Source organism: Capricornis sumatraensis, chromosome 4 (assembly GCF_032405125.1).
Source record: "Capricornis sumatraensis isolate serow.1 chromosome 4, serow.2, whole genome shotgun sequence".
In the NCBI taxonomy this organism is placed as follows: Eukaryota; Metazoa; Chordata; class Mammalia; order Artiodactyla; family Bovidae; genus Capricornis; species Capricornis sumatraensis.
In genome coordinates this window covers 102,993,899-103,018,016 of record NC_091072.1, presented here as the reverse complement: position 1 = coordinate 103,018,016, position 24,118 = coordinate 102,993,899, and the positions used below count along the sequence as shown (strand labels likewise).

The window sequence follows — 24,118 nt, the reverse complement described above, 5'->3', positions numbered from 1 at the left end:
AGCTGTCATGTATGGATGTGAGAGTTGAACCAAAAAGAAAGCTAAGCCCTGAAAAATTGATGCTTTTAACTGTGGTGTTGAAGACTCTTGAGAGTCCTTTGGCCAGCAAGGAGATCCAGTCAGTCTATCCTAAAGGAAATCAGTCCTGAATGTTCATTGGAAGGACTGATGCTGAAGCTGAAACTCCAATACTTTGGCCACCTGATGCGAAGAGCTGACTCATTTGAAAAGACCCTGATGCTGGGAAAGATTGAAGGAGAGAGGAGAAGGGGATGACAGAGGATGAGATGGTTGGATGGCATCACCAACTCAATGGACATGAGTTTGAGTAATCTCTGCGAGTTGGTGATGGACAGAGAGGCCTGGGGTACTGTGGTTCATGGGGTTGCAAAGAGTCGGACACAACCGAGCGATTGAACTGAACTGAATAATTTCTTCATTAATTGAAAACATAGACTTTTAATAATATGTACTTTTGTAAATATAGTGCTAGATAGATCACTGCTGCTGCTGCTAAGTCACTTCAGTTGTGTCCGACTCTGTGCGACCCCATAGACGGCAGCCCACCAGGCTCCCCCATCCCTGGGATTCTCCAGGCAAGAACAGTGGAGTGGGTTGCCATTTCGTTCTCCAATGCATGAAAGTGAAAAGTGAAAGTGAAGTTGCTCAGTCATGTCCAACCCTCAGCAACCACTTGGACTTCAGCCTTCCAGGCTCCTCCGTCCATGGGATTTTCCAGGAAGAGTACTGGAGTATTTCCAAATCCCATAATAACACAATAGAAGTCAGTAGACACATACATATGTACTAGAATATGGTGAAGAAATAACCATTTTAGATATGTAGAATTAAGTTCACTTTCTCCAATTCCACAAAAAGTAAGGTCTTTTGTCTGATCTGGCTGAAATATATACACAGCTCCTTCCCAAATTCAGGACTAGTTTGAAACAGAGCATATATCTAAATTATTTATTCCCTAAAATATTTATTTGTTTATTTATACCTTAAACTAATTTATAACAAAATCACTTAAGTTTTGTAGAGGCTAAAATCTTGATAACAAAGCAAAATCTCCCCTTTTTATAGCAAATTAGGATTTCATATGCTAAAATACTCTTCCACTTATTAAGGCCTTAATAGGTGCCTAAAGTATTTGGAAAGGTGGGTGTATGTGTGTAGGTGAAGTGATTACAGATACCAAAATAACCCTCATTTAGGTAAACCACATTTTAGTAATAGAAAATAAAACCTAATTAGTGGTGCAACATTCTGAATAATCATTAAGAAATACACACACTTGAGAGATATACCAAAAGTTTTCTTTTTTTAAAAAAGGGAGGGGTGAAGATTGGAGTGATGGAAAATTGAAGGGGATTCAAATGTTAAAGGGAAGTTAAGAGTGAGTTCTCCATTTCTTTCTATCCTATCTCAAATACAATTTGTATATTAAATAAGGTGAATATCTGACAAGGTTTCTATAACTTCTAAGCAAATATTTTCCCATCAGTAAGTCAGGTGTAAGTTCAGGTAAGCCAGGTATATATAACTTACTATAGAAATGAAAATGAATTTGTAAAGCATATAACATAGTTAGCTATCAATAAATTATAATAATCTTGCATATCTAACCACTAGAGATATATACACATTATACTTTTGAGGTGATAAGAACTTTTAATGTGAGATTTGTCCACTTAAAAATTTAAAGACACTACAGTGTTGTTGACTATAACAAACTTTATGTCAATTGATTAGCAATATCCACATTTCCCCCTCCCTCTCCCCCTGGTAACCACCATTCCACTATCTGAATCTAGGGGTTTGAGAATTTTAGATTTATCACCTAAGTGAATTCACGCAGTTTTTAACATTTCGTGACTGGCTTATGATACTTAGCATAAGGCCCTCACGCTTCATCCATGCTCTTCTATGTATTGAGATATTTTTCCTTTTTTAAGGCTGAATAATAGTCCAGTACTATCCCATTAAATGCATTTACTGTATTTTCTGTATCCATTCATCCTTCCCTAGACATTTGGGTTCCTTTCCATATCTTAACAATTACGAATAACTGCTGCAGTGAACACGACAATGCTATCAATTACATACCCTGATTTCAATTATTTTAGATACATATCTGGAAATGGGGTTGCTAGATAACATGGTAGTTCTATTTTTAATTTTTGAAGGAAATCTGTACAGTTTCTCATAGTGGCTGCACAATGTGCATTCCCACCGACAATGTATCAGGATTCTAAATTCTCCACACCGTCATCAACACTTGTCTTTTATCACCTTGATAACAGCCATCCTGACAGGTGTGAGGTGACTTAATATTGTCCTTTTGATCTTCCTTTCTCTGAACATTAGTGGCATTAATCGTCTAGCATACATCTGTTGTCCATTTATCTCCTTATATTTGTGTGTCTTCTTTGGGTAAATGTATACATGAGTCTTCAGTCCCTTTAATAATTAAGTTATTAGGTTTGGGGTTTGTCCTGGTTTTGTTCTACTGAGTTGTAAGACTTTTGTACATATTTTAGACATTAATCCCTTATCGGATACAGTGTTTGTAATATTCTCTTCTATTCTATAGGTTGTCTCTTCACTCTGATGTTTGTCAACTCTTTCTTTGGTGGTGAAAGCGCTTTCTATTTTGATGTAATCCCACTGTTCTATCTACTTTTGTTGCCTATGCTTCTGGGGTCATATCCATTACGTCATTGCCCAGTCCAATATCATCAGCTTTTCCCCTACGATTTCTTCTAAAGAGCTTTAAAACTTTATGTCCTATGTTTAAGCTTTAATCTGTTTTGAGTTGATTTCGTGTACAGTGTAAAGTAAGGGTAGAATTTCCTTCTTTTACATGTAGATGCTCAGTTTTCCCATAACCACTCTTTGTTTTCAATAATTAACTTAACATTGAGCTACTTTATGTACATTCACACTTTTATATAAAGCAGTCATATTTTCAATGCTTTTCTGCAAGTCTTTTCATATTTGAAAAACTTTTCTCTTTTCTGCAAATACTACTATAAAATGTTTACTTATAGTTTCTTTAAATTTTCTTTGAAATTATTAGTCTTTGGTTTTCAGTATCCCTCTTTGAAAAGATTCTCTTTTCCCCTCCATGGGTTTTTGGCACCCTTTTCAAAGATCATTTGACTGTATGTACCTGAGTGTTTTCTGGGCTCCCCACGATGTGTAATTGGTTAAGATGGCTGTTGTTATGCTAGTACTCTATCAGTTTAATTATGATAGCTTTCAATATATTTTGAAATCTGGAAGCCAGCTTTAGTTTTTATTCTCAAGTTTTATTTGGCTAGTCATGGTCTTTTGTGATTCCTTATAAATTTTAGGATTTTTTTTATGTTTCTGTAAAAAAATAATGCCAGTTGTATTTGACAGGACTGCACTGAATCTGTTGATTTTGTTGGGGAGCAGGACATATACATAAGTTTCCTCATCCATGAGTACTGAATGTTTTCCCATGTGTTTATGTCTTTAGTTTCATCGAAGTTTTGCATTTTTCAGTGTATGTATCTTCTACCTCTTTAGTCAAGTTTATTCCAAAGTATCTTATTCCTTTTGGTACTATTGCAACTTTCATTTTTTACTTAATTTCTTTTTCAGAAAGCTTATTAATAGTATAAAATGCAACTTACATTTTTAATGTTGATTCTATGTTCTGCAACTTTAAAAGTTTTTTACAAAGTGTGTAGAGTTTTCTATTATAAATCATGTCACCTGCAAATAGAGATGACTAGTTTATTGATTGATCAATTTTGTCCCATTATTCTGACTAGTACTTTCTGTACTATATTGAATATAAGGGCCTCCTTGCTTGTTTCTAATTTTAGAAAAAAATGTTTTCAGTTTTTAATTTAAGTATAGTGTTTCATCCTTTTGATAAGGGTGAAAAGGGAGAGTGAAAAAGCTGGCATAAAACTCAACATTCCAAAAGCTAATAGCATGGTATCCAGTACCATCACTTAATGCCAAATAGATGGGGAAAAAGTAAGGCAGTGACAGATTTTATTTTCTTGGGCTCCAAATTATTTTTGGCTCTGTATGGTGACTGCATCCATGAAAATAAAAGACTCTTGTCCCTTGGAAGAAAAGCTATGACAATCTCAGTGCATTAAAAAACAGAGACATCACTTTGCCACCTAAGGTCTGTATAGTCAAAGCTATGGTCTTCCCAGTAGTCATTTATGGATGTGAGATTTGGACCATAAAGACTGAGCACCAGAAAATTGGTGCCTTCAAATTGTGATGCTGGAGAAGACTCTTAAGAGTCCCTTGTACTACAGGGAGATCAAATCAGTCAATCCTAAAGAAAATCAGCCCTCAATACTCACTCGAAGTACTGACACTGAAGCTGAAGCTCCAATACTTTGGCCACCTAATGCTAAGAGACGACTCATTGGAAAAGACCCTGATACTGGGAAAGCTTGAAGGCAAAAGGAGGAGGCAGCAAAGGAATGAGATAGTCAGGTAGCATTGCCAGCTCAATGGACATAAATTAGAGTGAACTCTGGAAGATGGTGAGGGACAGGATCCTGGAATTTTACATTCCATGGGTTACATAGAGTTGGACACAACTTAGCAACTGAATAACAACAACAAATAATATTCCCTGTGGGCTTTTCATGTATGCTCTTATTGTGTCACTGCTGCTACTGCTAAGTTGCTTCAGTCGTGTCCGACTCTGTGCAACCCCATAGACGGCAGCCCACCAGGCTCCCTCGTCCCTGAGATTCTCCAGGCAAGAACACTGGAGTGGGTTGCCATTTCCTTCTCCAATGCATGAAAGTGGAAAGTGAAAGTGAAGTCGCTCAGTCGTGTCTGACTCTTTGCGACCCCATGGACTGTAACCCACCAGGCTCCTCTGTCCATGAGATTTTCCAGGCAAGAGTACTGGAGTGGGGTGCCATTGCCTTCTCCACTTATTGTGTCAAGGTGACCTCTATTACTAGTTTGTTGAGAGCTTTTATCTTGAAAGGTTTTTGAATTTTGCCAAATGCTTTTTCTACATATATTGAGATACTCGTGTGATTTTTATCCTTTGTTCTGTTAAAGTAGTGTCTCACATTGATTGATTTTCATATATTGAACAATTCTTCATTCCAGGGATAAATTGAAATAGCTAGTTGAGCATATGAACTAAAAGAATAAATGCTCTCTACAAGAAATATATATTATTTACAGTGTTTCTATAAAACTCCAGGTAGTATAAGAATAATGGTAACTGTCTAAATATTTGTTTTCACAAATTTAAAAAATAATTATTTAAGCTTCAAAACTAATTGGCAGATTAGACATTATTTTCTTATTTTTACGAGTACGTAAATTGATGCTCAGAAAAGTTGTGTAATTTGCATGAGGTTGTGAGCTATAATAGCCAATATAAGAGACTGATTTGAAGAAAACACAACAAACAAAAAGCTTGTGTTTGCTTAATTTTATAGTGTTGCTGCTAAGTCACTTCAGTCGTGTCCGACTCCTTGCAACCCCGTAGACGGCAGCCCACCAGGCTCCTCTGTCCCTGGGATTCTCCAGGCAGGAACACTGGAGTGTGTTGCCATTTCCTTCTCCAGAGCATGACAGTGAAAAGTGAAAGTGAAGTCGCTCAGTCATGTCCGACTCTTAGCAACCCCATGGACTGCAGCCTACCAGGCTCCTCCAGCCATGGGTTTTTCCAGACAAGAGTACCGGAGTGGGGTGTCACTCTCTTCTCCGTTTATAGTGTTAACATTAATAAAAAAAAAACAGATAACTTCAAACTATCAACCCTGACTGCCAAGAAACGGAAAAATGTATAAAGTGTTAGCGATATTATGGCACAAAAATCTGGCACATTATCAGTATATTTTGAGAATTCCATCTGCCAGTCACAGAAAAAAGGCCTTCTCTACTTGTTCTTCTCACATGATTGTCATCTCCATCTCTGACGGAGGCTGCATATTCATGTATGCTAATCCCTCCCCAAAGAAAAGAGAGCACTGACAAAACCTATTCTCAATACCTCTGTGGCCCTCCTTGCTGAACCCCTTCATCTACACCCTGAAAAACTAGCAAGTGAAAGAAGCATTCAAAGACATGGTCTATAAAGCAGTCTTTTCTGCCAATAATTTTTTTTTGTCAAAAAAAAAAAAAAGACAGTTTAAAGAACAATCAGGTTAAATCCTGAAATTCCTAACCATCTATTCATTAATAACTACCTTTGCTCTTTATAGGCTGTCAGCGATTGAACTGAACTGAACTGAACTGAACCTGCCACATGACAATTAATATATTTCCCAATCTGTTACTTTCACTTCCAAGCTAAGTTTTTCCATTGCATTGCTTATCAACATTTCAAAATATATAAAGTTATTCCTCCTACAGAATTTTTGTAGATTGAAATGTATTTCTTTAAGACAAAGCACATGGTGAAAAGATCATTTTAATTCGGTTAATTAGTCTCTGAAAGGATCCTATGAAGTACCAAACTGTACTTCAAAAGTAAATTTTCAAAATGAGTGTGTAATTTCCTATGTATTTTCAAGGTGAACAATGATCGTTTCCTATGGTGTAAAGAAGCTATATATTCTGTGTAATAGTACACAAAATTCAGTCCAAAGAGATAATATGTACTCGTGCATTGCACTTTTAAAGCTGAGGTTTTTATTTCGTGAAATTCAATATATATATAGAAGGTAAATATTGATCATGATATTACGTATTTTATAGAATTTATGTATGAATTCCATAAAACTACATAGTAAATTATATTTATAATCAAATCATTAAAAATAAATGCAAAACTAAAACACTGCCACTTTCCAGAACTTAATACTCATGTCTATGACAATTACTTTGAATTCTTTGTCAAGTGTTCATAAACCTACATTTATTTAGGGTCTATTTTTGAGATTCATTTTCTTTCATCATTTTCTCTTCTTTATGTCCCTTGTAGATTGATGTTGTTATGCACATTTGATAAAACCACCTCTCCTGGTCTTTTAAAGCTGGATTTGTTCAGGGGAAACGATCACTACTCAATCCACCTAGAGACTCTGGGGGGCTCTCCAATCTTTTCTGAGGATGTCTATCCTCAGATTTGTGTTTGGAGATTCCTCAGCAAGCTGAGTAAAGGTGGGTTCATATCTATTTTGAATCTATTGTAACTACAGTGTCCTATAGTATTGAAGACAGCAGGTTCCCAGTATTTGTTGAATGAATAACAATGATTGAGTCAACAGATGTGGAGAATTTTTTGGTCATTTCTAAAATTAGATTAAAGGATCTGAATTGTAAATTTTTGCAGATTCCCTAGGTTTTATGCTACAGTCCATCGAGTCGCAAACAGTCGGACATGACTGAGTGACTACACTTCACTTCACTCCACTCCATGCTTTCATTAATTACCAGAACCCAGACCACCAATCAAATGAAAAGAGGCCTCTGGATAGTAGATACTTCTCAACAATTTGCACCATTATTAAGGGAAAGTGACCTGTGAAAATTCTTGGAACATATTGAAGTCTTTAAAATTTATTTAATCTAACTTTTCTCATGCCTTCTATAGAAATTCATTGAGCATGATACTGTATCTCATTCTTCTTTTCATTGTTCTTTATTTAATCTTTTGAATAATTTATTTTATACTTAATAGCTTAGTGAGCCACTTTATGGGGGCATTTTATTATACAAGAAAGGAAATGTAGTGTCTACACATAAGATTCATTCATCCCAATATTTCAGTCAGCAAGGTCAAGAAATGTCTATACTTTAGAGAAATCCTGATGTACCAAATTCAGAAAACCTCTTCCAAAAATTTTGCAAATATTCCATACGTTTCTGCCCTACTTCTCATGCTTTTCTATCTCTTTGGACATCGTCCACCAAGTTTTCTAATTCAATATTGGTACAAATATTAATAACATATGTATAATCTTAGAGTATTTTCCTCTTGGCTCTGTTGGCACATTTGATTCACTGGAGTACTTCCCTTGAGCCATGGACATATGTTGTGATAAAACTGCTTGTGGCTTATGCAGGTTAAAAATCCGTATAAAAATCATGTCCATAAAGAACCACAGTAATGATATCTTGCTACCCTTCACCATTTTTGCTCCCATGGCTACAAAGCAAAATACATCAAAGAAAAATAGCTATAGAAAGAAGATAATTGCAAGTGTGTTGAGATAGAGTATTTTTACAAATGCTAAATATCTTAACCTAAACTTGAAGTAGTTATCAATATTTTTTAATAATTTCTGCCACTTAATGTGAGGCATTTGTAGAAATAGAGGTAAGATTGTAGAGTAAAAGCCAATGCAAACTTTCCTTTGCTTAGCACTGATTTATTAATTCTTAGCTTAGCATTTCATCAGGTGAAATAAATGATGAATAATTTGGTGTTGCCATTCCTTCCTGTATATATCAAGGATTCTGAAGAATGAGTCTGTTTATGTTTCCTGTTTGTCATACTAATTTATTAATTTTCAGAAAATTACTCTGAGTTTGGTCCTGCTCATTGAATATACGTCTGATATCTATCACATGCTTCAGTTTCAGGAGGAAATAGTATAGAATTCCAATTTGACCTTTAACTAGCTCTATGCTTTTGTTTATAATAATTAATTTCTCATTGTCAGTTTCTTTAAAGGTAACATAAGGTTACTGCAATGAATCAATAAGATCAATGAGATAAGTACATAAACAGCACTGTCTCTCAAATAAGTTTCCTCCAAAATGGTTGCTATTGTTTTATAGTGGGACCTGACCACCTGGCCTGCCTCTTGAGAAACCTATATGCAGGTCAAGAAGCAACAGTTAGAACTGGACATGGAACAACAGACTGGTTCCAAGTAGGAAAAGGAGTACGTCAAAGCTGTATAGTGATCTTCCTCAAATGTAATAATTCATTCTATTTGTATGAATAATAAAGAGAACAGTATTTACTGTGTGGGGATACATGCTTTAAAATTTTATATAATTTAATTTTACTCTCAATCAAGTTCAGTTCAGTCGCTCAGTCATGTCCGACTCTTTGCGACCTCATGAATCGCAGCACACCAGGCCTCCCTGTCCATCACAAACTCCCAGAGTTCATTCAGACTCATGTCCATCAAGTCAATGATGCCATCCAGCCATCTCATCCTCTCTCATCCCCTTCTCTTCCTGCCCCCTATCCCTCCCAGCATCAGAGTCTTTTCCAATGAGTCAACTCTTCGCATAAGGTGGCCAAAGTACTGGAGTTTCAGCTTTAGCATCAGTCCTTCCAAAGAAATCCCAGGGCTGATCTCCTTCAGAATGGACTGGTTGGATGTCCTTGCAGTCCAAGGGACTCTCAAGAGTCTTCTCGAACACCACATTTCAAAAGCATAAATTCTTTGGTGCTCAGCTTTCTTTACAGTCCAACTCTCACATCCATACATGACCATTGGAAAAGCCATAGCCTTGACTAGACAGACCTTTGTTGGCAAAGTAATGTCTCTGCTTTTCAATATGCTATCTAGGTTGGTAGCCATCACGATAATTCTATGAAATATTATCCTCATTTTCACAGTGGGGAAGAAAATAATTTATAACTCAGAGTTGTATTTTTAATCCAGATCTCTTGGAATGCAAATCCCCAATAATCCCACACAAAATAATTAAAATTAAGACCTGATGCTATATTTTTATAAGAATTTATTTTCCTTTTTAGGTTAAAAATTATCTTCAAATATAGATACTAGTTAACAAACAGACATTTAGAGAGAAATAGAATATCTCTTCGGAGAAGGCAATGGCACCCCACTCCAGTACTTTTGCCTGGAAAATCCCATGGATGGAGGAGCCTGGTAGGCTGCATCAATGGGATTGCACAGAGTCAGACAGGACTGAAGCGACTTAACAGCAGCAGCAGCAGCAGCAGAATATATTTATGGAAACCCACAAACCCTAAGAGTGATTTAGGTGATTACATTTTTTTCCTTCATTATTCCTAGTCACACGGGTTTGTGTGTTGATCTGACTAATTTGATTTGACTCCCCTTTTCCATTATTCCAAAGAGCTTCCCTGGTGGGGCAGAGGTTAAAGCGTCTGTCTGCAATATGGGAGACCTGGGTTCGATCCCTGGGTTGGGAAGATCTCCTGGAGAAGGAAATGGAAACCCACTCTAGTATTCTTGCCTGGAGAATCCCATGGACGGAGGACGTTGCTGGGCTACAGTCCACGGACACGAATGAGCGACTTCACTTTCGCTTTCTTTTTGCTTTTGCTTTCGCTTTTCCATTAATAAAAAGTAAGTTGCCTTTTTTTCCAGAGGAATCAGAGAAACAGAATTCTGAGCTAACTGTAGGACTATTTTTGCTGTCTCGCATACAGGGTTATCGTTACCATCCTTCTAAATTCCATATATATGCGTTAGTATACTGTATTGGTGTTTTTCTTGTATGCCAGACAGCAAAAGAGACACAGATGTATAGAACAGTCTTTTGGACTCTGTGGGAGAGGGAGAGGGTGTGATGATTTGGGAGAATGGCATTGAAACATGTAAAATATCATATATGAAATGAGTCGCCAGTCCAGGTTCGATGCATGATACTGGATGCTTGGGGCTGGTGCACTGAGATGACCCAGAGGGATGGTATGGGGAGGGAGGAGGGAGACGGGTTCAGGACGGGGAACACGTGTATACCTGTGGTGGATTCATGTTGATGTATGGCAAAACCAATACAATATTGTAAAGTAATTAACCTCCAATTAAAATAAATAAATTTATATTAAAAAAAGAAAAACATAATTACATTTTCTTGAGAAATCAAAAAGCTTTTCCCATTATTGAGTCTAACATTTTCTGTGCTGTTGTTCAGTCGCTCAGTCATGTCCAACTCTTTGCGACCCCATGGACTTCAGACTCCTGGCTGCAGAAGACTGCAGCCAGGCTTCCCTGTTCCTTACTATCTCCTAGAATTTGTTCAAACTCATGTCCATTGAGTCTATAATACCATTCAAACATCAGTATATTATTCTTCAATTCAAAAAACTATTATAATGAATAGTTGCTTAGGGAAAATTATCCTACAAATCCTGCTTTGGGGGAATGCCAATAATAACATATATAAGATAACAATTCTTTTAAAAAGCCTGAAGAAACTGGCATCTTAAAAAACTTGAGAGCTGTGTGTTAAGAAGTTTTTAGGTGGGCAATATGAGCAACCCAGGAGACAGTGCCTCAAATAACTCTGAGAAACCTGAGAAACTGTTCCAAAGAGGTACGAGGGAAGGATAGTATATACGTGATTTTTATATGTGATTAAGCACATATTTATTTTAGAATTTCTGCTGATCTTATGAAGCTTCTGCCAGCCATGAGAAACAATTTGCACCATGAAGAATTTTAGTACTTTTCTAGATATGAAGAGATACAAGAATTGGGCTCATAAAATCAGCTCCTGAGTGTATCTAACTATCTGAAAACCTGTCCTGGCAGTTTTCCTGGAGCAGAGAGTGCCTCATTTCTTCTCTCTACCCTCACTCCTTCAGGGAGGGTTGAAGGTCAGTAGTTGCAGCAGCACATGATTTAATCCTTGTAGAGGTTATATGGCAAGTACCCATGCACATTGCCAACTTGTAGTTGCTGGATACCAACTATGACTACATTTGCTATGGTCAGTTGTATATTTAAATAAATGCTTGATAAGCTTGTCTTTTGAAAATCAATAACTAAGCTTTTTTTATATAACTTTCTCATATCTGTGGCTATTTTGAGATAATAGCTTATACATACAATTCTTTTAATTGCCTCTTTAAGTGATATGCCTAATCAGTAGTAGAGAAACCAACAATAGCAATTTTTTACTATACACAAAATTGAGATTTTCTTGTTAAAAAAGCTTATTTTAAGCATAAGAGTATGACATCACATGGAAAATGTACTGATTAGAATTTATATGAACAATTGTACAAGATAATACAATTTTGGCCCTGAACAATTTTTTTTTCCATTTTCCCTGAAGTCAAAAACTGAAATAATAATGGAGAGTGCTCAAACTCATCTTACACTTTTAAATCATTTTTATAGAAAGACTGTAATCATAATTCATTGAATTAAGTTCTGATATTCACATACTATACTCAGTTGAGAGTCTTAGATACACCAGTTGCTGAAACACAAAGAAAATAACTTATAAACCATACTGAGGAGATTTCCACACTGTAGGGAAATCATGCAGTTACTTTTTCTTCCCCTCATGCTAGACATTTATAATTTCTAAGCTTAATTGGAAACATATGAAAATGCTGAAGGTAGACTTGATTGATAACTGTGACTTTTTAATGACTCAAAAAAATATACCATAGACTGTAGATAGCTATAGTTCTGGTAATTAAAAGAACTGTAAAATTATTGCAAAAGATATGAGACAGTTTATGTTGATATTATCAGATAATACAGCTCTCTACATAACACAATGCAAATTCCTTAGTGGTTATTATAAATGTTTGCAATCTGTATGAGCATTTTGATTATCAATATCACCAATCAAGACATAGTTTTTCTATAAAAGGGTCATATATTAATAATTTAGAATTTGTAGACCATAAGTTCTTGAAGTAACTAACTCTTCCCCTCTGTAGTGTGGATGCAGCTATGAACAACATGTAAGTGAAAGGGCTAAGGCATGTCTAATAAAAGCTTTTAATAAAGATAGTTCATGAGCCAAATTGCCCAATAGGCTGTAGATAGTCTATCCACTTGCTGTCTTAAAATTTCCCATAAACTTTGACCAATTGGGAAACAATCTTATAAAATATTTCCAGAGAAAAAGATAAGATAAATATTTCTGCAAGAGAATAACAATTACAGATACCTCATAAAATTGTTGGCAGGATTCAAAGAGGCAATATGTAGAAAACAGTTAGACTAGGTCTGCTAATGCTGCTTTTGCTGTTAATTCGCTTCAGTCGTGTCCGACTCTGTGCAACGCCATAGACGGCAGCCCACCAGGCTCCCGCGTCCCTGGGATTTAGGTCTGGACTATAGTAATTGCTGAAAATTTTATCTCTACCTTCCTCTTTCTTTTCCTCCTCCTTATTATCAGAAGTACTATTAATAATGTAAATAATTTATATATATGTGTTTCTAATCTTTTATATTAAGCTCAGTAAACATTGTAATGGTCTGTGACATTTTATTGATTATTTACATAGTCTTTTACATGCTTAAAAGACTTTATAGTGTAGAATAATTTTCTATAGTGATCTTAAAATACTTTGCAGAATCTCATCTTTGAGTACCAAAAAGCTACATTTCTTTTTAAAAATTTCATAGCATATATACTTTATTGAAGTATAGTTGACTTACAGTGTTTCAGGTACATAGCCATGTAATTCAGTTACACATATACACATATATTATTTTTCACATTATTTTCCATTATAGGTATTATACCATTATAGGTATAAACACGATTTTGTTTATAGTTCCCTGTGTGATACAATAAAACGTTGTTGCTTGTTGTATATCTATTTTTATAATTAGAAATATAGCATTTTATTAATACTAAGTCAAACAAGTTGAGTCAAAGTGTCAAATTTTTTATTTAGGAAAAAATTGATAAACTTTCTAAGATATATATATATATACACACACATACTACAAATACTATTTATATATATATGTATATGAAAACTGTTCTACTATGCTTGATAAATGGAGAAAGCAATGGCACCCCACTCCAGTATTCCTGCCTGGGAAATCCCATGGATGGAGGAGCCTGGAAGGCTGCAGTCCATGGGGTCGCTGAGGGTTGGACATGACTGAGCAACTTCACTTTCACTTTTCACTTTCATGCATTGGAGAAGGAAATGGCAACCCACTCCACTGTTCTTGCCTGGAGAATCTCAGGGACGGCGGAGCCTGTTGTGCTGCCGTCTATGGTGTCGCACAGAGTCTGACACCACTGAAGTGACTTAGCAGCAGTAACATTCTTAATAAAGGCTTGAGAAAGGACATTAAAAAAAAAAGTAGAAGAGATGGAGAATTCTGAAAACAAAAGGTAAATGAGATGGGAGTACTGAATATGAAACAGAAAAAGTGAAACTAACTGGATAAAAGTAAAAGATCATTCTATGGTCCAGTTCTTCTTAAACATGGCTGCTCCTTAGAAACATATCTGGAGCTTTGGAGGAGAAAAGCAATACCTGGGCATTTGTATTTTTCAAGAAATTCCAAGATATTTCAGATATGCATCTTTATTTTAAAATGTGATTATAGGTTTTCCTATTAAATGTTAGTGTTGATGATATAGAATTCTATTGTTGACCAATCATGATACAATGACATTAAGGAGTAATAGTTACAATAGTAATAATTACAATAGTAAAAGATGTTTATCAGTTTTCACAATCATTAGCCAGACTGAGCGACATCACTGTCACTTTTCACTTTCATGCATTGGAGAAGGAAATGGCAACCCACTCCAGTGTTCTTACCTGGAGAATCCCAGGGACGGGGAAGCCTGTTGTGCTGCTGTCTATGGGGTCGCACAGAGTTGGACATGACTGAAGTGACTTAGCAGCAGCAGCAGCCAGACAAAATTTAAAGATCCCTGCAATTGCAAGCTATAATGGGAACATGGTTAACCTAATAATATAAAATAGTTCCATACAGTTTGGGAGGTTAAACAGAGTGATACAGTAATTGGAAGTACATACATGCACATGTTTTCATCCACCCAGTCAGTCTATGTCTTCTGGTTGGTGCGTTTGACTCATTTACATTTAAGGTAATTATCAATCATCCTATTATCATTTTCTTAATTGTTTTGGGTTTATTTTTTGTAGGTCTTTTCCTTGTCTTATTTCCTGCTTAGAGAAGTTCCTTTAGCATTTGTTGTAAAACTGGTTTGGTGGTGCTGAATTCTCTCAGTTTTTGCTTATCTGGAAAGCTTTTGATTTCTCCATCAAATCTGAATGAGAGGCTTGCTGGGTAGAGTATTCTTGCTTGTAGGTTCTTCCGTTTTCATCACTTTAAATATATCGTGCCATTCCCTTCTGGCTTGTAGAGTTTCTGTTAAAAAGTCAGCAGATAACCTGATGGAAGTTCCCTTGTATGTTATTTTTCCCTTGTTACTTTTAATATTTAATAACGTTCTTATATAACAGAATTATGAAAGAACCTTGAAGCTGCAACAATAATGAAGTCTAAGGATAAGTAATGAAGTGTATATGCAGAAAACTTTTATATGTCAAGAATATGACTAAAACTAAAGTAGATTGAGTGCTATTTTTGTAAGATTTCACATATTTTATTATTCAAAAATATTAAATAATTGTGATTAATGAGAAGGATTATTTTGTAGAAGTCCTCATTGAACTCTTCTGTGGGATGAACATAAACATTCCCAAGAGAGATTCACTATAGAAGAGTCAGGAGGCTCTGAGAACACCAATGGTAGCTTCCAGAAATCCCTGATGTTCCAACTTCATAGCACAGCTGTCGCCTGGACATTGTGCCCAGGAGATCAACACATGTCTCTCTTCATAGGTCACAACAGCTAAACTTGAATGTTTGAGCATTTAGTGCAACTAAATGCCAGATCCTAGTTTAAGAATCTACACTTGTAATACCCGACGTTGCCATGTCACTTGCAGTTCTCGCTTTAAATATTGCTCCCTTAAACTTCTAGACCAACGTTATTGAAGAGGATGATAGAAGTTCCACACCTTCTTAAGGTTTCTGAGATTCCGTTTTTATTTTCCATGAATCATCATAAAATAGAGAAAAAATAATCAAATTTGATTCATGTGATGTTTACTAGTGTCTGGCAGAGTAGCAATGACTTACCTTCTATTATTCACAGCAGAAATGTGAATATCTAAAATAAGATAAGGGAGCTATCATGATTTTAGAAAACCAGATACGCAGAATGATAGATACATCCAGTGGAGCTGGGAATCAGCTGAATGGCTTGGGATTAATAGGAGAGGATTTCCTCTACATTTCTGGAATATCCTTTTGCATTAGTCACCTCATGCAAAAGAAAAATGTGGGGTAGAACTCCAAGGGAATAAAACAGTTTTTCATAAAGTTCAATAGCTGAGAAGCAAGGATATTCAAATGGAAAATGTACTGGGCTAAAGTCTGGGTAACAGAGCTGCTACTATCTGAGGCAAGTAGTCACTTTTCAGTTTGTGCTGCTACTGCTAAATCACTTCAGTCGTGTCCGACTCTCTGCGACCCCATAGACGACAGCACAACAGGCTCTGCCATCCCTGGGATTCTCTAGGCAAGAACACTGGAGTGGGTTGCCATTTCCTTCTCCAATGCATAAACGTGAAAAGTGAAAGTGAAGTCGTTCAGTCGTGTCCCACCCTCAGCGACCCCATGGACTGCAGCCTTCCAGGCTCCTCCACCCATGGGATTTTCCAGGCAAGATTACTGGAGTGGAGTGCCATTGCCTTCTCCGTTTCAGTTTGTGCTTCAATGTAAAATTAAATATTGATAAATACTGCATATCCTTTTAAGCTCAAAAATATACACAGTTTCCTATACACATATTCGTAGAAAATCTTAGAGAATGTCAAACATTAATGATTTCAAAGGAATTATCAGACAAATCACTAAGCAGATGTTATTTAATATATAAAATAATTAGGCTATTTATTCTATTTTCTTGTAAATAATATCTAATACCTACAGTATATTTTCATTTTGATAATTACATTCATAAATACTGATATAAAAATAAAGTTGGTAATTAAATAATCCAATCATTAAACATTTTAAAGTTTTTATTTGCTAAGAAAATCATGAATTGATTTCTTGTTTCATAAAAGGTGTTGTTACTTTATTCTTCTAAGTTTCCTTTATATCTTATGATGCAAGTAAGATCATCCACTTCTCTTTTAAATGGCAGTGTCTTCTGATACCTACATGACAAAAAATGATGTATGTTTTATAGAATTATCCCAACAAAACTGCAATGAATTGCATAAATTAGACAAATCAGAAAGTATCAAATTCATTTATCAATTCTGAATAATATGACTCAGATAAAGATTTCCTGACTTCTCCTGTTAGATTTAGAATAAGAGAACTATTATATAAAAAATGACCCACAAATACATTTTAAGAAAAATTGTAAATAAGATGTTAAAAGAAAACAATATGGGCATGAATTAGAGAGAATGATTTAGAGTTGATGATGATATTGATCATAATGAATTATATTTTCATCTCTTCCTTTTAATACACTTTCTATCTAAATATAGTTAAAAGAAGAAAAAAGGAGGAAAAAAGAGAAAGAAACGAACCACACAGTGATCATAGAGTTTGTCCTTCTAGGCCTTTCTGATGATCCTGAGCTTCAGATTGTGATTCTCCTCTTCTTATTTATCACATATGTATTAAGTGTCACTGGAAACCTGACTATCATCACCCTACCCTGGGTGGACTCCCATCTCCAGATGCCAATGTATTTCTTCCTCCAAAACTTCTCTTTCTAAGAAATCTCCTTTACTACTGTGTGTATCCCTAGATTTCTGGGGGCAATTATTACCAAAGACAAGACTATTTCTTACAACAATTGTGCAGCCCAACTATTTTTTTCTATTTTCATGGGGGTGACTGAATTTTACATTCTAACCGCCATGTCCTATGACCGCTATGTTGCCATCTGCAAGCCCCTGCATTACACAACCATCATGAGCAGGAAACTCTGCAGCCTGCTTGTGCTCTGTGCTTGGCTCAGTGGGTTTCTGACCATTTTCCCGCCCCTTATGCTTCTCCTCCAGCTGGATTACTGTGCTTCCAATGTCATTGATCACTTTGCGTGTGAATATTTTCCCCTTTTACAATTGTCTTGTTCAGATACATGGTTCCTAGAAATAATTGGTTTTTACTTTGTTTTGGTTACCTTGCTATTCACTTTGACCTGAGTGATTTTGTCATATATGTACATTGTCAGGACTATTCTGAGAATCCCGTCTGCCAGTCAGAGAAAAAAAGGCCTTCTCCACTTGTTCCTCTCACATGATTGTCATCTCCATCTCCTATGGAAGCTGTATATTCATGTATGCTAATCCCTCGGCCAAAGAAAAGGCATCATTGACAAAAGGAGTGGCTATTCTCAATACCTCTGTGGCCCCCATGCTGAACCCCTTCATCTACACCCTGAGAAACCCGCAAGTGAAACAAGCCTTCAAAGACATGGTGTATAAAGCAGTCTTTTCTGCCAACAAATGATTTTTTTGTCAACTTCAAAGGGGAGTTTGGTTAATTCCTGAAGTTCCTTAAAGTCTATATAACTATGGTTGGTCTTTATAGTCTCTTAACATGCCACCTGACAGTTAATATATTATTTTAGCCTATTATATTATTTTAGCCTATTCTCTATGTTAAGAGAACAGATTTTTCTTAGAATGAAGCTTTCAATAACAGATTATGAATTTCTTTGCCTTTAAGTATTTTATATCTTTTTAAAATCTTTTGTTACTTTGGTATTATGGTACATGTAAAAGCTCATTCTGCTTCTACAAAAAATAACCCTTCACCCTTAGACTTTTGCTATTCTGATGTCTTTAAAACATGGCAACAGGTATTCCTAAATCAGAGAATTAAAAATGGGTTAACAATAGCTGTATATCAAAGAGTCAGGGGTATGGGAAATCCAAGATGGCCACTTGGATTTTTCAGGCTCCCTGAAAAACCTCATTTTTATTTGATAGGTTAAAGCCTTCCCTGGCTACAGGATTAATGCCCTCACAATGACAAAAATATGTATATTTCACTTAATAATAAGTTCTAGTTTTGTTAATTAAGGTCTGAGTTTACTATGACTCACTTCTGCGATAGTTCCTTGCTGTTATGTTATATTGCTAAAAGGTTTAATTAAGCTATTTAAAAAGACACTCTAAGTTTGTTTCTAAAACTTATCTCAATAACCACCCTTTTGATTTACAACCAGGAGAGTCACACTTGTCTATAGTCATTTAACCAAGTCAGATGACCCAAGATATGCTGGGCTATACCTAATGGAAGTTCTTGACTTACATTCTTTATTTCTTTTTTATTTTTTTAAACATAAATTTATTTATTTTAATTGTGACCCTATTAACAGCTGCTAGCTGTACTATTTTCTATGTCTCTTGTTTCAGAATATTGCTTCTTACGTTAATAAATGTGTGACTGAGCCTGTGATAAAATGCTGATAAGCAGTTCCATGAGATCAGTAATTGTAATAATGTAACTCTAGATATGGGAAGAAGCAACAAGAGGGAATATTTTCCTGGACCAAGAGGATAATAAGACAGGTATGGTCCAGAGACTTGCTGCTCACAAGGCCAGGTCCAATAACAGCACACTGAATGAGCCTTCCCAGCACTGCGGGGCACAATGGGCATGAAACACACCCAAAGCATGGTCAAATATGTGGATCCTGCTGACTGGGAGTTGGCATTTGCCAGCTGCCTCTACAAAGATTACATCATGACCACTGCAAGCTGCTGACCTTCAACACCCCTTGAAAGGAGCTCAGGAAGGAGATCAGAAATAAGGCACTCTGTGCTCTGGGAAAAGCCCAGAAGAACTGGCCTTCAGATAGTCAGAGGCTTTCAGGTAAAGATTTTATGAGCCCAAATTCTTGCATCTTCTTGTACCTAGAGAAAAACTAATGTCACAAACAAATGTCTGGCCTTGGCTCTCCTGGCTAGCCCCTGAGCAGCTTTTCTACTTCTTTTAATCTTTGGGCCATGTACCTTTAACTTTTTTGTTAAGTTTGTTTCTTCTAGAATACAACAAATCTCCAAGTGGTAGTACAACAAGAATACCCTCTGACCAACCCAAAGACAATGCTGAAAGAAATCACCTTATCATTCCATGGACTCTCATCTCCTTCCATAAATGCACTCTGACAAAGAAGCAGGCAAAAGGAACCCAGAGCCCCATGACACCCCTGTAGAGCCTGAAGAAGCCAGAGTGGTCATCACTCCTCTTGTCCTGAGACTGTGTTCCCAAATGCCTAAGAAGGGAAATAAGTAGATAGTTAGACATGAACAGATATCAACAAGGGCCAAAGAATTGGCCCTAAAAATAAAGGAAGGGAGGAATGTGGTGACCCAAGGACTAAAAAGCAGATAAAACCAAGGAGGGTCTTGGAATGCAGGAATGGAAAAACCAGACACGTATGGTCCTTCCCGCCCCCATGTCATAACTATTAACAGATTTCAGGTCCTCCTGAGCAGTATAACCTGTCTCCCCTCCTACCCCACATAAGGAAGGTATTTGCCTTACTCCTCCCTACCCAGGATACGTGCCTCATCCAATCGGCAAATGACCCACAAGACACCTATCCCATTTTTGTACTCGTACCCTGGGTATAAAAGTGGACCAAGGACTATTCAATGTCGGTTCTCCCTTGAGCTGGCCCACTGTTCTAACAGTGTCTCCCATTCTTTTCTTTTTTGAATTTATTTATTCTTTTATTGAAGGGTAATTTCTTTACAGAATTTTGCTATTTTCTGTCAAAGCTCAGCATGAATCAGCCATAGGTATACATATATCCCCTCCCTTTTGAATTCCCTCCTAACTCCCTCCCAATCACACCCTTGTTGATGCAGAGCCCCTGACCCATACAGCAAATTCCCCTTGGTTATATATTTTACATATGGTAATGTAAGTTTCCATGTTACTCTTTCCATACATCTCACCCTCTCCTCCCCTCTCCCCATGTGCCTAAGTATATTGCTTCTCAGGCTTTTGGCTAAGATCAAATGTAGTAGCTCTTCTTATCAGCATCTCCCACTCTAATAAACTTTATTTCCCTCTCATTCTATATGTCTGGAAATTCTTTTCCAACCTGTGCATGGACCACGACAGTATCTTCTGTATTTGTGTTTGGAGATTCCTTGGCAGGCTGCTTAAAGTTTGGGTCATGTCTATTTTGATCCTGTGGTGTCCCTAGTGCTCCTATAGTATCCAAAGATAGAAGAATCTCATGTTTGTTGAATGAATAACAGCAATTGAGTCAATAGATGAAGTTTATTTTTCTGTCCTTTCTAAAATTAGCTTAAAAGGAATATGAGTTGTAAATTCTTGTAAAATTCCTAGATTTTATGATTTCAGTAATTACTGGAACACTGACAACCTGTTTTCAATCAGATGAAAATAGGACCTCTGGTAGATCCTTCTCAACAGTTAGTACCATTACTATGGAAAAATAACCTGAAAAGTTTTTTGGAAGAGTTTGAAGAGTTTAAAGTGTATTTAATCCAAAATTTCTCATAAATTTAATTGTAATTCACTGAGTATGATATTTTGTCTCATTCTTGTTTTTATTGTGCTCTATTTGATTTTAAATACTTTTTATATTTAATAGCACAGAGAGCAACTTTATAGACACATTTTGTCAGATAAGAAAGGAAAATTTAACGTTTACTCATAAGATTCATTCATCACAGTATTTTATTCAGCAAGGGAAAAAGGTCTATTCTTCAGAAAAATGGTGATTTAGGATATTCAGGAAATCCCTTCCAAAACCCTGTACATTTAGATATCTTCACATAGACAGTAAGCAAAATAATCCATATGCTTTCCTATCTGTTTGGATATTATCTGCCAAGTTTTCTGTTTCAGTAGTGGTATATATGTTGATAACATCTTTATAATCCTTAGTGTATTTTCCTCTTGGCCCTGTTGTCACATTTGATTCACTGGAGTATTTCCCATGAGCCTTGGCCATATGGTGGCTAAAGCAACATTTGCCTCATGCAGGTTAAAATTCATATAGAAATCACATCCAGAAAGGACCGCAGTAACTCCATATCTTGCTTCCCTTCACTGTGTTTGCTCCCATGGCTTCCATGTAAAATGTATCAAGGAAATTTATCTATAGAAACAAGGTAATTCCAAATGTGTTGAGATAGAGTATTCTTAGAAATGCTCGATATCTTATCCTAAAATTGAAATGGTTACCAAGATTTTAAAATAGTTTCAGTCACCTGAAGGGATGCATTTGTACAAAAAGAGGTAAGACTGTAAAGTAAAAGCCAATGACAACTTTTTCTTAGCATTGATTTATACATTCTTAGCTTAACTTTCGGAGATGGCAATGACACCCCACTCCAGTACTCTTGCCTGGAAAATCCCATGGATGGAGGAGCCTGCTAGGCTGCAGTCCATGGGGTGGCGAAGAGTCGGACACGACTGAGCGACTTCCTTCACTTTCACTTTTCACGTTTATGCATTGGAGAAGGAAATGGCAACCCACTCCAGCGTTCTTGCCTGGAGAATCCCAGGGATGGGGGAGTCTGGTGGGCTCTCGTCTATGGGGTCACACAGTCGGACACGACTGAAGCGACTTAGCAGCCGCAGCAGCAGCAGCAGCTTAACTTTTCATTACACTGAGATGAATAATTTGGAGTTGCCTTTCTTTTCTGTAAATATCAAGGGTTATGAAGAATGAGCACATTAATACTTTCTGTTTGTCTTACTAATTATTTATTCATTGTTAGAAAATTACTCTTTGAGTTTGGTCCTCCTCATTGAATATATGTTTGATAAATAACATATATTTCAAGCAGAAAGAATTTAGAATACCAATTTGACCATTTACTAGTTATATGATTTTAATATTTAGCCTCTCATTGTTAGCTTATTCAAACATTACACAAACCTATTGTAATGAGTCTGTTAGATAACTACATGAATCTTAGCATTGTCTCTCAAATGAGTTTCCTCAAAAAAGGTTATTATATTTTATATTGGGATCATCTTCCTCAAAGGTAATAATTGATTTTATTTTTAGGAATAATAATAAAAATAGTATTTACTCTGGGAATACATGCTTTAAAATTTTTGTATAATTTCACTTTGCTTTTAAGTAAATTAGCCCTCATGATAATTCCATGAAATATTATAGTCATGTTGTTAGTGGAAAAGAAACCTGTAACTCAGAGTTGTAGTTTTAATAATTTCTCTTGGAGTGCAAAACCCTAATAGTCTCACACATTATTAACTAAAATTAAGTCCTGATCCATATTTTTATAAGAATTTATTTCCTTTTTAGGTTAAAAATTATCTTCAGACATAGATAATAGTTAAAACTGAGACAATTAGGAGAGAAGCAACATTTCTAGGAAAATATACAGATTTTGAGAGTGAGTTAGATCTTTACAGTTTTTCCTTCATTATTTCTATTCATACTTATTGGTGCTTTGATTTGATTTCCCTTTTCAGTTAAGAAAGAAACAAGGATTTTTTTTTTTCTGAAAAAATTAGAGGACTGAGAGAAACAGGATTATGAGCTAATTGTAAGACTAGTCAAAGGTAGTCAAAAAGTAATAATCTGAAAATAATCTAAATTGACCTAGGAGGGTTTTTTTTCCCCATAAAGTCATCTTGATGTTCTTCCATGGTATTAGATGTCAGCAAACACAATCAGGAGTGGAATGAATCATTCTAGAAAAAGATTAAGTTTGTTATAAAACCAAGCTATTACCCAAGATATCAAATTTAATAAATATTCTGTTCTCTTCTGTGACAAATTATTCTAGCTTATAAACCTAACAACAAGAAAAAGATCCTCAAGTGAAAGGAAAAGATAAGGAAGTGGAATACTGTGTAGTATGCAAAGGGATGCCTTGAGGATATACGTGTTCATAGAATTACTTACAATTTCCTTAGGAGTCTTAAAGTTATGCAGAGAAAATTCAGTACACATAGAGAATGTGAGAAGCTAATTTGTTTCCAATTATATTGTGGAATTTAGAGAGCTTCCCACTCATGTCTCACAATTTATATAAAATAAGGAACCCAATCCTTAATAGACATTTAAATATTGTCAGTTTTTAAACTTGATGAATTTGGGGAACGCTAGTGATCTTTTCTCAAAGAAGCCATGCTTACAATTTACTATGGAATAGCATATGCCTCCTGAAAATCACTTCTGGTTATCTTATTTAACACAATGGCCAGCATTTGTTTATCATATAGGTTAATTTTCACTTTCAATGAGCCACATGCCTGTTTCGACAATGAGATCCAAGACACTGCTGCTAAGTCACTTCAGTCCTGTATTGACTCTTTGAGACGCTATGGACTGTAGCCTGCCATGTTCCTTTCTACATGGGAATTCTCCG

At 36.0% G+C, this 24,118-nt stretch overlaps 1 pseudogene; it reads left to right on the top strand.

Annotated features, from left to right (window-relative positions):
• The first annotated feature begins 2,241 nt into the window (after positions 1 to 2,241).
• On the top strand, positions 2,242 to 18,227 carry LOC138078679 (olfactory receptor 6C3-like; annotated as a pseudogene).
• The last annotated feature ends 5,891 nt before the right edge of the window (positions 18,228 to 24,118 follow it).